The sequence below is a fragment of the Balaenoptera musculus genome, chromosome 5 (genome assembly GCF_009873245.2).
Source record: "Balaenoptera musculus isolate JJ_BM4_2016_0621 chromosome 5, mBalMus1.pri.v3, whole genome shotgun sequence".
Classification (NCBI taxonomy): Eukaryota; Metazoa; Chordata; class Mammalia; order Artiodactyla; family Balaenopteridae; genus Balaenoptera; species Balaenoptera musculus.
Genome location: NC_045789.1, coordinates 10,978,397 through 10,995,050, shown reverse-complemented (window position 1 = coordinate 10,995,050; position 16,654 = coordinate 10,978,397). Strand labels below are relative to the sequence as shown.

The window sequence follows — 16,654 nt, the reverse complement described above, 5'->3', positions numbered from 1 at the left end:
TCATATCTGAAAGGCAGGGGTGGGGGGAGTGGAGGGGGGAGGGAGGACGAAGTGAGGGAGAAGGATACTAAGAGAGATACAGGATTTGAACACATTATCTTTAACCTTGAAGGATGTACAGATGTGGTCTAAAATTTATTTCAGTAGTAAGAACATGTGAGAGAACATTCCACACTGGTGAAGCTATTGTTGAGCTGCTAAAATAACTGTAGTCTTACACAGAGAAGATGATTAAAAATGCCAGGATGAAAAATATCACGAGTCAACAAAACTAAAAATGGTCAACCTCTGTACACTGTGCATATTGTTTGCCTTATAAATGACTACCAATAAGGTCAGTCTGAGGCCATTACTGTCCAGTTAAATTCCACACTTATGTATTGCTTCCCCAATCAACAACAAATATGTGCACAGGAATTAGAAAGTCATTTTTGTTTTTGTTTTTGTTTTTTAATTAAGATGTAATTCTTCTGATGGAGAATGTAATATTTTCTAGGTCTAAATAGTTAAAGCTTAGTTATCTCTACCAATTGAGAAAAGTATTTAGATACAAAATAGGTAGAAAACACAGTCTTCAAGTTTCAGTATAAAATATTCTAGGTCAGTGGTTCTCAAACTTTAGAGTGTGTGAGAATCACATAGGGGACCCCATCGCAGAGTTTCTGATTCAATCATTCAATGGAATTGCATTTTAACGAGTTCACTGGTGTTACCACTCAGGGAACCACATTTTGAGAACTACTGCTCTAGGTTAAGAATTTGTCATTAGGTAATAAAATGTTTCCTTATAAATGACGTTTAGATTTTATTTAGTATCAGAACACAGTTACAGTGTTCAAATATTTTAATAAGTTTAATTAAAATTTCAAAATTGTTAGTACAGTGTAAATAACGCAAAATGAAAAAGTACATTTTAAGTTAATCTAAATATAGGGCCAGGAATTTGGCCAAACAACAAACTTTATCTGTCAAAGACCTAAGCAGAAATGGGTTTTTTTTATTGTAATACCACAGACCCTAGTAAACATTTTCAACCACCACTTTTTTTTTTTTGCCATTTTGTTTAGCCCACATATGAAAACAGCTTAAAATGAAATACAGTCATTTTAAAGTGAGAACTGATAGCAATATGCTGGTACTGTATCAACTGCAGCTTAGACTGGTCAGCTTTACATTTTTATATTTAGTTTAAGCTACATATTGAAGTATGCTTCTTTTGTTAGTGTCTTTCATCAACCTCCTCATCTTTTCTCACTGCTTCTCCCACCGCAGACTTCATATTTTATTGTTAACTGACACTCTTGCATAGTGAAGATAATATTGCTGATAGAAGCATACGTCCTCAATATAAAGCAAATAGATTTTGTCACTATCCAGTAAGGAAATCATGCAGAAGCTGTCAGTCATACAGTAGGAGAGATTATCAAAGTGATACACCTGTGACATATAGTCCAAAACCAAACTCAAAAGAGACCAATTAACAGATATACTGGTCTGTACTTTGACTACATTGGAAATCATCCCATTCCTGCATGAATATGAAATAGGTGATTTAATAGGATTTTCACTTCTGTAATAACTCTTATCTACTCACTGTTGACAAAATATATATGCAAATCTTTTAATTCAACTAATCTGAAAGTAATTCTACTCTGTTATTTATTGAAAGTGATATCTAATATTTGTACTATTTCCTTATTGTCACCATAACATATTTCTCAGGTGTCATATTGAATAGACAGGCTCAATGTCAATTCAGATCTTTCCCCTTGTGGTCTTAAAATGGGGAAATGCATTTTAAACAGTTTTGTGTTTGTTTTCATACATATATATATATATATATATATGTATATATATATATATATATGTATAAAAACAAATATATATACAGAGAGCAAATAACTAAGTTCAAAATGCTCAGAGACAAAGCATGCTCTTATTAGTAATACAATCTATTTACCAGAAGACAATTAAAACATCTTTAAAACTGTCACTGCAATTCTAAAATTGTTCCCCATAGGCCCTACATCATAGCTATATATTCATGGAAAATAATGTAAGGACAGATTAACTATTATGCAGATGCATTCTAATAACTTTAAAATAAAAATATTATAGAAAATATATTAATGAGTTACACATTTTATACGAATAAAATATTAAGCATTCAATGACTGCTCACTATGAATACAGTTGTTCTTTTACATATCTCATACTCTTTCCTTTAGAGTAAATCTAAGGAGGGCTGGCTAAGGATGTAACTCAAACACCTCACTTCATGTACATGCCACCTTGTTATTAATACGAAATGCAATACTTTAGTGTGATGCGGTATATTTAAATATTTAGAGTAATTATTCTCTATAAATGCATATAAAGCACATTTTTCATTGAAAGGCAAGATAAAATCAAAAATTTGTCTTCTGAGGTACAGAAATATTGACAATTCCAAGAATGCAGCATACAGAATGTTGTTCATCAAAAACAGACTCACCTGCACTTTGCACAACAAATTCAACCACTTTGCAGTATCAAAATCTATTTCAAAACAAACTTATCTTTCTTATATCTTTTGTTCTTTTCTACAATCCCAGGAGACTTACATCTTATACCTTATATTCTCATCCACAAGCCACTAATCCTATTCATCCTTTAAGATCAAAACCAAGCAAGTCTTACCTACTCCGGAAGTCTTTTCAGACAAAGTCCAGTATGAAACGTTATTGTCATGCTCTGAACTCCTGCAGTCTTCATTAGACATGCAATCTCTTATTGCCAAGGGTTGTTAACTCTGTTCAACCATGTGCATCAGACTTGCCCCCAACTGGAGAGTAAGCTCCTGAAGGGCAGGAAGCAAGTAAGTCTTATGTTCCTCCACAGTACCTAGATAGTATCTTGCACATGACAGGCCCTTTATTATGAACACTATGTGATAAAATGCAATAAGGAGTTCAATATCTATAAAATATAATATTTTTTTCATTTTCTACTTCACAAGTTTGATATAAATTAACATTCTACAGTAAACAATTCATCATTAAAATAATAAACAGTTGCTGATTCTCTGATGGTGTCAAAGAAGTATTCATAAATGTGACTTTTAATGACTGCAATAAAATAATTCATCAAACACATTTTAAAATTCCCCATTTTTTCTACATTCCCATGATTCAGGGAAGTGAAGGTAACAGCCCTCAGAGCGCGGCGCCCAGTTCAAGTTTTAATGTGACGTATAAAAACTGCACATGCTCCAATGCTAAAAACGTATTTTAAACCAACATGAATCTAACCAAATCAAAATAACAAATCCTTAACACTGCTTTGTCTTCCAAATAAACAGGACTGTTAAGGAAAGCTACTTTCGCACTGGAAAAAAACAACAACAACAGTTGGCATGTTTTGATCAAAATAAGGAGCTCCTTAATTAATACCAAATGAAGACAAATCACTCTGACAATAAGTTGGTCAGTCTACTTCTCTTTCTTCTCCGTGAAATTACTGAACCGGTGGTTGCAATATGGAATTTCAATGCTTTAAAAACATTGTACTTGGCAGGGCTTAAAAATAGCCCAATTTAAAATAATAAGGACACTGTCCTACTATCTCCGTCACAACCCTGTCATCGGATCTATGAAAACACAGGTTGCTACTTTTAAGAACAAACATAAAGTTGCTAAAGCATAGTTGGCAGACACTGTCCTAAGGCATCTCCAAGCTTCAAGTCATGTCTTTGGAATTTTTGCCTGTCATAAACCAAAGAGCAAAAGAAACCGAAACAAATTTATTATGTTGTAGACTAGATTAATAGTATTTTAGGTCTTTTCTTAATAGCTAGTTCTAATTCTCATCAGTAATAATCGATATAAACTCACCTAGGTGTCTGCTTCTCTTTCTTCCCCAAGGCTTTTAATAAAACCAGCTTTATGGTAAAATGTGTGGGCATTATTTTTAATAGCCTTTCTTAGGGGTAGAAATGGAGGATACGTGTTACATATCACTGGGAAGGTATCCAACTGTAAAGATATTAGACATGAAAGCTGCTGAAACCAAGTAGGTACTTTCTGTCTGTAGGTGTTGTTATTGGTGGCCTGAAGAGGTACGAGTGGAGAATAAGTACATGCAAACATTAAGGGGCAAGAGATCAGTAACTTCTAAGAAGCATTTTTTTTCTACCTGTAAAATGACAAGTGATTTTCTGACTTCCTTCACCTCCTATTCAATGTCCCACGGTGGGGAGGGGAAATGGAAAGCAGAATTGCTTCTAATTCTGAGAAAGAAAAGGGGAGAGATGGGAGAGAGGAACAGAGAGAGAGAGAGGAGGCGAGAGGGCGAGAGAGCAGCTCAGGAACCACGGAAGGAAACCCGCAGAAATTTCACAACTCTTTGCCATAAATAGCCTTTCTTCTCACTCTGGATACCTCCTCCTCTACATCAGCAAGACTCAGCCTGCACGCGCAGAGCAGCACCATTCACAAATCCCTCCGTCACCCCATCTCGACACCTGCCCCTGATGGCACTGCGTGTACGAGTCCTGGGACACATGCCAAAAGGTGGGGGGAGGCGGGGCACGGGGACACCTGCGGTTTCAGATCGGGACTGATTGCCTTTCCCGGGGAACCAACGCTTTGATTAGTCAGGAGCGCGAAAACACACACACACACCCCCCTCCCCGGAGCCCTCGACACGCCACCACAAAGCAATTTGTTCACGCTAAGTCGCTGCTGTTCCTGCCGCCGCTGGGGAGCGTCTCGCCCCCAACCCAGGAAGCCAGCGCCGGAGAACGAGCGGGTGGAGGCGAGAGGCCGTCCAGGCTCGGGCACTGCGGCTCCCCGCCCCCTCCCTCCTCTTCCCCCTCCCCCGCCGCCGCCCCCGCCCGGGCGCCCGCAGCCCCCGGCGTCAGCGCTGCCCGGCCGCCCCTACCTGCGGGAAGCGAGCGGCGACGGAGGGGAGCGGCCACGCCAACTCTTGCCTTCTCGGCCGGCCGCGCTCCGCATCGCCCCGGAGTGGCGGCCGCGGGGAGCCGAGCGCTCAAGAGCGCGGAGGAAAAGGCCACGCAGCACGCGAGGAGTCGCGCGCCGGCGGCGAAGCGAGCCCGTCCGCCTCCCTCCCACCCCGCCCGCGAGGCCAGGTCTCCGCGCCGCGCACGCCGGGCCCACGGCCGGCGCCCCTGGCCTGCGCGCGGGCTGCTCCGGGGCGGCCCGGGCACGGCGCGGCCAGCCGCCGGGCGGTCCTCGCGCGTCCGCCGGAGGCCAGCGCCAGTGTCGCGGCGACGCGAAGCGCGACCCTCCGGACGCGGGGGCATCGGCGGCGTTACTACCTGGAGGGCTCCGCGGCGCTTGTTAGGCTTCTCCCGGGCACGCGGGGATTTCTGTCTTCGGAGCGCGGGGCTTGTCTTTCCCGGCCCCCCTCCTCTGCCTTCCCTCCCCTGCTTGGCCGTTGGGCTCCTTCTCTCCACTCCCAGCTGCACGGAGTCGAGCTGCGTTATTTAATAATCCTGCTCCTCCTGCCTGCGCCAGCAGAGCTGCTCTGCCTGAGCCACCGCTTCCCAGGCAGTCATGTTGTGGAGACAGGGAGAGGGCGAGAGGCGGACTGGCAGTCGGTCGGCGACCGTTCGTGGTGAGAGAGGGAAGAGCGGAGCAAGAGGAGGGCAGGGGAGGGACGTGGGGAGGCGCTTCCAAGTGTGTGAGTGCGCGGAGTGTGACTGAGTGGGGGACCAGGGAGCCACCTCCCGGCTAGGCCGCACTCCCTGACTGAGCAGGGCGGCGGCGAGCGCAGCTTTTATAGGAGCGGGGCTGGGGGGGAGGGGGGGAGGGGGAGGAGTTAAACTGGGGCGGGGCGTGGATGGCTCAGAGCACGGCGCCCGGCCAACTGAGGCCGCGGGTTACCACGCACGCATACTCTTGCATTAACGCGCGCACACCCAGTGCTGGCCCGTTGCTGAGTTTTCATTTTAGGGGAAGCCGTATCCGGTCGTGCTGACTTGGCTTTGCACTCAGCCCATCCTCATGAGTGCGTCGAGTCCAAGTGCATTGGCAGAGGCAAAAGTGGAAGAGAGGGAGAATCTGAAGCTCTGCGAAGGGGCCGCGGTAATGCTGAAAATGCACTGTATCTTTTCTCTCCAAACCACCGATGCTATTTTCTTTCTCTTCCACCTCTCAGGGAGGAAACTGTGAGGCTTCCTCCTCTTTTCCTTCTCACCCAGGCTATTCACATCCTGACACATCTCTTACCTCAAAGGCAGCAAGAAACCTGGCTTCCTTTCTCTTAACAGATGACACCTCCCAACAAATATTTACAGCAGTCAGTTCTTCTGTAGGATAATGGAAGCAGTGGGACTGTGGCCTGGAGTGGAACTTGTGTTCCTGCACATAAGGTCCTCAACAACACGGGGATTACATACAGAACCAGTTACCATTTTGACATCATTTGACTGATGGCCCTCTAGAGATATTTTGCCAGTTTAGTGGTGGAGAAGACTTCTGATGCATGGTGCTGTTGCTTACCTAATTTATTTTCCCTTGGTCCTTTCTCTTATTGCACTGCCTCATTTCCTTTTAGATTTGCCCTGGGTCCTGAACTCTCCCATTCATCCCCTTCTTTATCTCCACTCCTGTGTATTTATGTCTTTAGCAGGCAATAAGGCAGACGGAGTGCATTTAACTCTGTGTGTGTGTGTTGGAAACATTTTTTAACCAATTTTGGTGGCTTGTAGGACCATTTCTAGATAGAAAATACATCCCCAGTGCTAAGTTTGTACACCTGACATCACCTCCCTTACCCTCTAACTAGCCTCCTGCCCAGATTGTAGGATCTTTGTGATCTGGTGCACTACTGTATTGGCAAACAGCTTCCAGGAATCAAGCAATCTATGCTTCTTTCAAGTTTGTGTGTGTGTGTGTGTGTGTGTGCGTTCTAAATAATCTGGTCATAGTCTGACTTCTGAAATGTAAATATATTGAGTGTAAAAGCAAGGTGTACTTTTTGAATGAGTATTAGTGGTCGATGTGGATTTTGGTATGGGGACAACCCTGCTTTGGGGTGACAACTGTGGAAAACATTTTTTTCATAAATGTGACAAAAGGAAATTAAGAACATCTAGGAGGCTAGGGCTGACAACTCAGTTATTATATCTTCTCTCTTTATTAGTAGCTACGTCCACTGATATGTCCTCAGGTTTTTGGTGTATGCCAGCTCATAATATATTCTCCATATATTTTACCTTTACCATCAATTTTCTTTTGCCCTGATTCTTCCATGTCTCATACAAACAGTTTAGAATCCATTAAAAGTGGCTTAAGTATATAATCAAAAAAGGGCAGCAAAGTTGGGACCAGTGGACAAATAGATCAATAACATAAAAATACAGGACATGATAGCTCCCTTGATCAAGCATTGTTAACTGGATATACTAACAAAGGATGTTGAGATTCAATGTGTGTAGGCCCTGTGAAAAAGCTATTACCATGTCTTCAATTTTGTAGATCAGGAAAGTCAGGTTTGTGGAGGTTAGGTAGTTAACATTAGGTCTCGTACAAGTTAAGTGGTGCACCTGGAACTCAACCTAAGTCTGCCTTGCACTACTGTCCATACTCCCACCTATTCAGACCACCTGGCTTAGTTGAGAGTCTTGACAGTTTCTTTATAGCTTTCAATAATTATGGAGTAAGCTGATCTACAACCCCTCAGCATTTTCCTTCTTCTTCGCTCCTTTTTCTAATGCAAGAACGGTTTACGAAACTGTCCACCTTATTAGGGTTAGGCAAGGATTTAAAAAGCCCTTACTACTTGGATTTATAGATGAAAAAAGTCAGGAAACTCTTCCCTGAAGTCCTTACTAAAGGAATCCTGCTATCACTGCAAAATGAAATTTTGTAGAAGACATATTCCTGATCTGAACTTTGAACCTAGCAAATAAATATGTAGTTTATTTAAGAGCTATAAATAGGCATTTAAGAAAAAAGTTTTTCACCTTTAAGGAAGATGCTCGATCATATTGGGCAAGTTTTTGGGGTTTTTATCGTCCCAGTTCTGTATTTAATTGTCACCAATAACGGTAATTTAATAATGACTCTATATTACACAGTTCAGAATTATACATTAGACCAGATATTTCAAGGGCACTTTTGGTAACCACAACTGATTGTAATTTTCACACTCAATTGCATTCATAATTAGTGAGAACCATGAAAATCTGTCAATTGCCTTTATTCATTAAGATATTCAGTAAAGCCAACATTCCTTCCTTAATTTTATAACAATTTTGCTTGCCAAATAAAGGCCAGAATTCATATACACTGGACCAATAAGCCATATGAAAATATGTAACCTAAAATACACTTCTGAAAATTTGATTCATTTTAACTATTTCATATTTTTTGTTGAAAAAAGTATCTGTACCAGAAACCCCATTTATAAATTATAATGAACAACATTTCAGAAGTTAAGTAAATGAATTATTCTCTTTTAAGATTGCTTAATGTTTCAAGTAGAATTTCCCACTTTGCTACATTTTCCTGATACAATTTGTGTTGTGATAGGAAAACAGAAAGTTAATGACTCTTTCCAGTTTGTTCATTTTCATCTCTTATGCTTGCTGCTGTTTGGTTCCAAGTGCATTTAACTGGCAACTTCAATGCAGATTTGGCATTGTACCATTTGATGAAAGCAGAAAAATTAGGTTGCCAATTACATATGTGCCCCTTATGTGCACTGAATTCCCACTGAAGTGATAAGCCAAATTAGAAATTTTCAGTAGTGGTACCTAAAAAGTAAAATTAGTGCCTAGGGAAATAAGGGAGATAGTTTTTCATTCCAACCCCTACTACTATAATAATAAAAGTCATAAGATGTTTTAGAAAATGAATTAACTTTAAAACATTTGCAAAACAATGTTTGTGGATGAAGTATCAGAAAAAAAATTTTTAAGTTACATTTTTTCTGTCCTAGTTCTTTTATCATCCTTTGATTTACTTCATACTCTATCATGATTATCCAGTCATTATGAAGAAAGTTAAATGAAGACCACTTCTCCCCTTTGCTTTATCCTAATAATATAAGAGAAATGAAAAAAAAAATTTTTTTTTGAATATGGTGTTAACATTTTGGATTTTTTCCATATCACTTAAAGGTAAAATATATTTTTGTGACAACTGTTGTAAAATTAAGGTGGCATTATGTGTACCTTATAGCAACAGGAACTTCGAATGGAGATTGAGGCTGAAATTTGCACTGGATTCAAGATCAAGGACCGATAAAGTGTGGGACAGGAGAGAGGAGAAAAGACTCAACTGCAGTTTGGGGTCCAGAGAGCACAGGAAAAAGTCTATTTTAATGTGAAAAACTCTCTTAACTGGGGCAACCTGTCAGGTAGACAGGGCACTAGCAGAAAAAAATTAAGATAGAATTATTTTTCAGAAATCTGGTAATGACTCCTGTTCTTGGTAAATTGTCCTTTTGCAGCAGAAATTCTGCCTGGTGACAGAACAGCAGGATCCATCGTTGCCCTTGCTCTGTGCAGGAAACTAAAAGGGCAAGCAGGTCAACTGCCCAGGATTTCAGAGGGGAATCCTCTCCAGAAGCTAAGCCCAGATGACTGGGTCAAAATACTCACTGCATGAGCTGTCTTTGATCTGGGAGCTACGCAGACACCAAGGATTCGTCCCAAGGAGCAGCTGTGGTAGCAAGACTATTAAGGTGAAAGCATGTCACTGTCCTTGTCACTGGGCTACCATATCCCAGGTTTACAAATCGAGCTAATTCTGAGCCCATGGGCTGACGGGATGGAAAGCAGAGGATGTGGAGAGGCATCGCTACTCAGCAACTGAGGAAATCCTTAATTTCCAGAGGAGAATATCTGGTTTAGAGGGCTGAAAAAAGATGAGGTGGCAGAAGGAGGAGAGAACTAACGTCAACACTGATGTTCTCTGAATTTATGTCTCTCTATTATTTAAGGGAGATAAACTGTATTAAAAATAATGTTTATCATCATAAAACCAAAGGAGTCTTTATAAGCAGATTCACCAGTAGAAACTATTCCATGTATATAATTTCCTTATCTTTGTTTCTATTTCCAAATGTGATCAATGAGGTCTTACGGAAAATGATCTCAGGATTTCTCATCTTCATATGGAGTAATTTTCATGTTTGAATACTTGTTTTGTTCTGATTGCAATATTTTTAAAAAAATATTTAACCCAGTTAATGGTTCATTTGTTGATGTCTATGAGTTACATCTATCAAAGTGATTTTTTTCATTGGACATTTGAGTTCTTCTATTATGATTGTCCCTAGGCATCTATGTGTTTGTAGGCATTTCATTAAAATAAATAAAACTTGACACATTTTTTAGAGAGATCATCAGTTAAATCATCTCTAAAAATAGTGTATTGATAAAATCTGAAACTGTAACAATAAATCTGTGAATCATATAAATAGATCTAATTATAACAATAGAAGAACTATAACAAAATTGTAATAGTACTCTTTACTATTTAGATATATAGTAAAAATAGACAATGCTAATAAAATAATCTAAACCATATTAAACCAGTACTTAAGCAGGTTGGAAACTGGTCTTGCCATCTGTCAATTTCTATACTGGCAGTTTCACAAATGAGATGTCTTTTTAACAAAACATCACAGCAGGAGATACAGACATGTGAATTGTAATTAAAATGTGAAAAATGCATTTCCTAGCCTTTGTCACTTATATAAAGCTTCTCTTATATTGTGAAATTCTACCCTTAGGAAGTTACACAAAGTGGAAATAATGTTTATTTTGCCAAATCTATACATTGTTGACCATAATTTTAACTTAAGTAATGAATGCATATGCTATCATAAATTGAATTGTGGTTTCCTTATGTCTTGTTCACACAGTAATGAGATTCAGTTATTTTTTAATCATCCAAATGTAGAAGGTGAAGAGGAATAATTTGTATATTTCTATTCAGTCTAGATCTGCTAAGGACTAATATTATTGCTTTATATTTACTTACCATTATATTCTGTATATAAAAACAACATTGAATTTTATTCACTTTCTGGGAAAAAATAAACCTAAATGAGTGCTTAATTCTGTAATGAAAAAGTTGCCTAAATATTATATAATATTTATTATATAATATTTAATGTTTTCCTGGTTTCATAGCATTTACATAAAATACAAACCAAAATATGCAATGTAGGAGATGTAACTATGGTTAATGCTACATATTGCTATAAATTAATTGCTATATATTGAACAAGTGTTCAAGAAATCAGTGGTAGCATAAATCAAGTTAACAACATAGTTTAAACTTAAAATAAGACATTAGCACTCAAATAGATCTTAGTTTTCATTTTCACTCTCCATAACATCTTGAATATTTTCTAGAAATTTAAAGTTAGCATGTGTTCTTGACATTTGTCATTATGGGACTTATATATCCAAACACATTCACATCCCTGACTTACCTTTGGTGCAATGATGCTTTTCTTTGTACTGTTATCACTTACAAGTTTCCTTCAAATGTTAACATTTTAACAAACAAAATGGGTATTGAGATAGGAGTGAGTCATTAAATCACTATGTAATTATATGTTTCAAATACAAACTATTCCATCTCATTTTTATGTACTTCTTACAGTACGACGTTGAAACTGTTGTGATGGAGTGGTAAGGATTATGTCCCTTTCTCTTAAACCTGAGCAGACTTTTGTGACTGCCACCACTAGAATATGGACGGTGTTGTATAATTTCCTAGCCTAGGTCATAAAATTGCCATTTACTTTATCCTTGTTCCCAGGGACTGTTGCTCATGGAGGCTAATCACCTGCTGTACAGAAGCCATGCCAACTATGGAAAGGCCCACATGGAGAGGAACTGATGCCTTTGTCCCTCAGCACCATCTGACAGACGCCACATAAAACCAGCACCAATTTGCCAGCCATGTAAGTGAGCCATTTTGGTAATAGATCTCCAGCTCCAAATCTATCTACTCCAGCCAGCCATGTGGAGCAGAAACAAGCTGTATTCATTGTTATTGCTGCATACCAAATTACTGCAAACACAGTGGCTTAAAATAAGTAGCAATTTATTAGATCACAGTTTTGCAGGCCAGAATCCTGGCGAGGGGTGGCTAGTTCTCTGCTCATTATCACAAGCCTGAAATCAAGGTGTTAGCCAGACTGAGTTCTCATCTAGGGGTTCTGCGGCACAAATCAGCCTCCCAGCTCTTTCTGGTTGTTGACAGAGTTCAGTTTCTTGCAGTTATACAGCTGAGACCTCTTTTTCTTTTACGTGTGCCTCCCTCCACCTTCAAGCCAGCAACAGCAGCTTATATCCTCATGCTTCAAATCTTTAACTTCTTCTGCCGACCGGAGAAAACGCTCCCACTAGACTATAAGCCAATGGTGGGCCCATGACTTATTTGCTCATCATACCAGGGCCTAGTCGAAGCAAAATAATGTGTCCTCAAGTGACACAAGGGGTGGTGCATATGACTGACGTTTTATTCTCTTTATCATTTCCTGAAAATTATGTGTCATGGTGAAGCCTTATTGATCATTATTCCTTCAGGAGCCTTTATTTTCCTCCACACCATTCTCAGTCTTTCATATGTTATCTTTCTTCTGACTTGACTTTAAAAATGAAGGTTGCAGGCTTCACAGTAGCCACTCAACCAAGTACTATTCAGTCATATGAAGCAGTGTGGTGAGCTTTGATGCAGCACCACAGCAGGTTGTCTTAGTCCGTTCAGCTGTTGTAATAAAATACAATAGACTAGGTGGCTTGTAAACAACAGGAACTTATTGCTCATAGTCCTGGAGACTGGGAAGTCCAAGATCAAGGAAACAGTATAGTCATGTTCTGGTGAGAGGTCTCTTCCTGATTCAGAATCAGTGCCTTCTAACTGTATCCTCTCATGGTGGAAGCAGCAAGGGATTTCTGTGGGGTCTCCTTTATAAGAACACTAATTTCATTCATGAGGGTGGACCCTCATGACCTAAGCACCTCCAAAAGCCCCAACTCCTAATTCTATTACATTGGGCATTAGGATTTCAACATGTGAATTTTGGGAGAACACAAATGTTCAGACCATAGCAAAGGTCAAGACTGTGGAAGATACAAGAAACCTCAGAATAAACTCAACTGTCCCCAAGAGCTTTAACTGATGTTGGGAATGAGATAAAGTACTTTGTATCACCATATTTACCTTTTGGACTCATTAATAAATATTTATTAGTTAATTAGTTTTCTCCTTATATTGTTTTCTCCATATATTGTAGCATGTTTATGGGTGGAAGTTCCAGCCAATAGAATGTCACATCTCTGAAATATAACATGAGATTTTGGTCATCAGATGTTTATGGTACAAGGTTGAATCATAGGAAGTAAATACTGAATAATAATCTGAAAGGAAGAAAATAAAAGAGGGGAGAAAAGCAAAACTCGTCATGAAATAACTCCACAAGTGGTCCTGAATGCAGAGAATTCCTACATAAATAAATCACAATCATTTATGTAGTCATGCATCAACAAGTGACATATTGATTTTTTTTTTCTAGAAAACCAAGATAAAAGTGACAGGCCGAGAGTCAGTTTAGGCATACTGAAGGAGCATTTCACTAACGGGATACATGAGAATAATTTGAAAATCTAGATAAACCGTGCTAATTTCTCACCAATCTTGTGTTCTTTAGTATCTATAAAACATCTTTACTTAGAATCATAGGAAAGTAAATGTGAAGGGATTTTAGTCACTCAGCAGATTTGTATTGCAGACGTTAAACAAACTAAATATTAGGAATACCAAAATTGAGGGAAAATACTTGCAATTAAGATAGTCATAGAAACAAATAATTAGAATACAACGTACTGTGGAACAAAAAGGGTATAAAAGCAGTTACTCCTTGCTTTCAAGGAAATAACAGTCCAACAATAGACGTATTACAGCAAATGATTACGATAGTTAATTCTCAGTCCTCATTTTACTTTAGTGGATTTTGGATTGGAGTGACTTTGTACTGCGTTGATGTAGCTAAAACTGGAATTGTATTTCCCAGAATTCCCTTCCTGATATGGTTCTGCACTAAGGTTGGCCGAAAGAGAAGTCTTCATGAGATTCGTAAGGAAGAAATGAGGCAGCAGCTATGTTATGCGCTGAGGAACAGTGTAGGGAACCAGGGGGTCTTGCAGCTCGTGCTCCTTGATCTGCTACCTCACCTTGTTTAGTCCGGGGCAGCAGCTGCCCCTGCAGCTCCCTCAGCTCCTGCCAGATCTCCTTTACCCTCTCAGAGTGTGTGTGTACAAGTTCGTGGGAGGTCCATTGTAAAGGTTCTTTCTGCATATCACTATCTGCATATCCCTTGTCATGCTGAAATTGGAGGTAGCAAGAGACAGATGTAGGCAGAGATGGTCCTTTAGGGGTACACTTTATACAGCTTGTCTTAGCTGACGTGGGTAGAGATTGTCTTTTGGAAATCCAGTTTATCCTGAGGATTCCAGTCTGTCCCAGCTGACCACCAATCCACACAGCTTTTCTTCCCAATTGCCAGTTCTCAGTGACTTTAAGTCCACCATTAGAGCAGCGGCAACAGACTTCCATAGACTTCTGCCCAACTCCCACGGTTGCGTAAGGTCTGACCCCTATCATAAATCCCTTATCCCATATCACTCGTGTTGGTTCTGCCTTTCTGTTGGGACTCACACTTACATGAATATATTTTGTAGGAAAAAACCAAAGGAGTACTGAGGACTAGATGTAGATGGTGAGGAAAGAGAAGAGTCAGAGTGACTAAATCTTAAATTAACATGTTAATTTTAGTCATTTCCTTCCATTTGAAACATTTCTTCCATTTGGCTTCTGGGACGCCACAGTGCCCTGTTTTTATTCAACTCACCTCGATGACCTCTGCATCTGGAATGTTCCAAGACACAAGACGTAAACTTTTGTATTCTCTTTATACTCATTTCTTTGGTGATCTCATTCAGGCTCAGAGTTTTAGTACCATCTGAATGCTTATGACATCCACGTTTGTAACTCCAGCCCTGAACTCCTAACCCGTGTCTGACTTTCAACTTGACATCTCTGCTCGTTTATAGAAGCACCTCAAGCTTAAAAATATACAAAGCCTCTGAATTCTTCTGAAAACCTGTTCTGTATGCAGTCCTCCCCATCATGGTCAATGGCAACTTCTATTCTTGCAGTTGTTTGTGTTGAAGACCTTTGGGTCATTCCTAGTTTCTCTTTTTCTCTTACAATGCGCATCTAATATGTCAGCAAATCCTTCTGGCTTTATGTTCACGTTATATAGAGTATTCCAACCGCTTCTCAAAACTTTCACTGTATAACCCAGTTTAAGCCACCATCATCTTTCACCTGGGTAACTGTGATAGCCTTCTGATCTCTACCTTACCTTTGTCCCTCATATTCTCAAAACAGTGGGCAGAACTGGCATGTTAAAATCTAAGTCAGATCACGCCACTGTTCTGCTCAAAATCCTACAATGGCATCCCATCTCACGGAGAGTAAAAGTTGTTAAAATGGCCTATAGGCCCTGCATATCATAATCCCCCTCACCATGACCCTGTACCACCACCACTATTTGCTGTTGCATTTCTCTCTGTGGATTCTCTTCCTGGATACACACAGGAGAACTTCCTTACTTTCTTTCAGACTTTGCTCAAATGTCACTTCATTGAAGCCTTCTCTGCCATTGCATCTAAAATAGTAACTCCACTCCACACACATGCTCACATCCATTTCTGAGCCCCCTTGCCAGCTTTATTTTTCCTTACCATTTATCTCTAAAACAATGCATACTGTATGTACTTATTTTTGCTTATTGTCTGTTTTCCCCACTAAAATAAAAGATAATGAGGACAGGGGTGTTTCTGTTTCCCCACTCCCCCCACCCCTCCCATCCCCCTGTACCTAGAGAGGTACATTGTTTATAGTGACCCTTAATAAATATTTGTTAGATGAAGAATAAGTCATAGAATAAAAGCATGATAGAAACACATACAAGAAGTAAAACAGGAGACAGAGAGGGTTTCAACACTACCTTCACTCACTATTCTGAAAAACAAAAACAGATACTTGTCATTTTATAAAAACTTTTAAAAGATTTTGTGTGGGATGTTTTCTAATTAATCTCAGTATTTATGAGGCATGTGATAATTGAGAAATGTGTCTTCACAGTAATTCTAAAAGCAGATGGCATTCATTCATTTATTCATTCAGTCCACAAATGTTTATTGAGTGTCTACTATGTGCCAGCAGCTAATACAAAGGTGAATAATGAAATATTCACAAACTTTAATTAAACAGTGGCAATATGCTAAGCAGAGTACTAAACCATGGATATAGAGAAATAAAAGTTATAGTTCAAAGAGCTGAGAATATATTAGGGAAGACAAATAAATAAATAAATAAACAATTACGAAACTGTGTGAAAGGGCTACAGTAGGTGCAAAATAGGAGGTTTTGTATTATATAACATAGGTATAAATAATCCAAATTTAAAGGGTGGATTTTCAGGGAAGGATTCCTATCAAATGTTAATATCTGGCCTGAGTTCTAAAAAATATATCTTGCTTAAGTATATAAACTTTGTTAGGCAAATGGCAGCAAAATAATTATTCCATTCTTTGTGTTTAATAAATATTTGC

At 39.5% G+C, this 16,654-nt stretch overlaps 1 protein-coding gene across 3 annotated transcripts in view; it reads right to left on the bottom strand.

Moving 5' to 3' along the window:
- The window catches only part of CCSER1 (coiled-coil serine rich protein 1), a 1,333,501-nt gene extending 1,327,749 nt beyond the window's left edge, over positions 1 to 5,752 (bottom strand). For 2 of the 3 annotated variants that reach the window (XM_036852947.1, XM_036852948.1), the window contains exon 1: positions 5,318 to 5,735. The gene's annotated coding sequence lies outside the window, so the exon portion shown is untranslated. Of the gene's footprint in view, positions 1 to 5,317 lie in introns of all 3 variants that reach the window. The other variant, XM_036852949.1, reaches the window with a different exon arrangement.
- Positions 5,753 to 16,654: the final 10,902 nt, after the last annotated feature.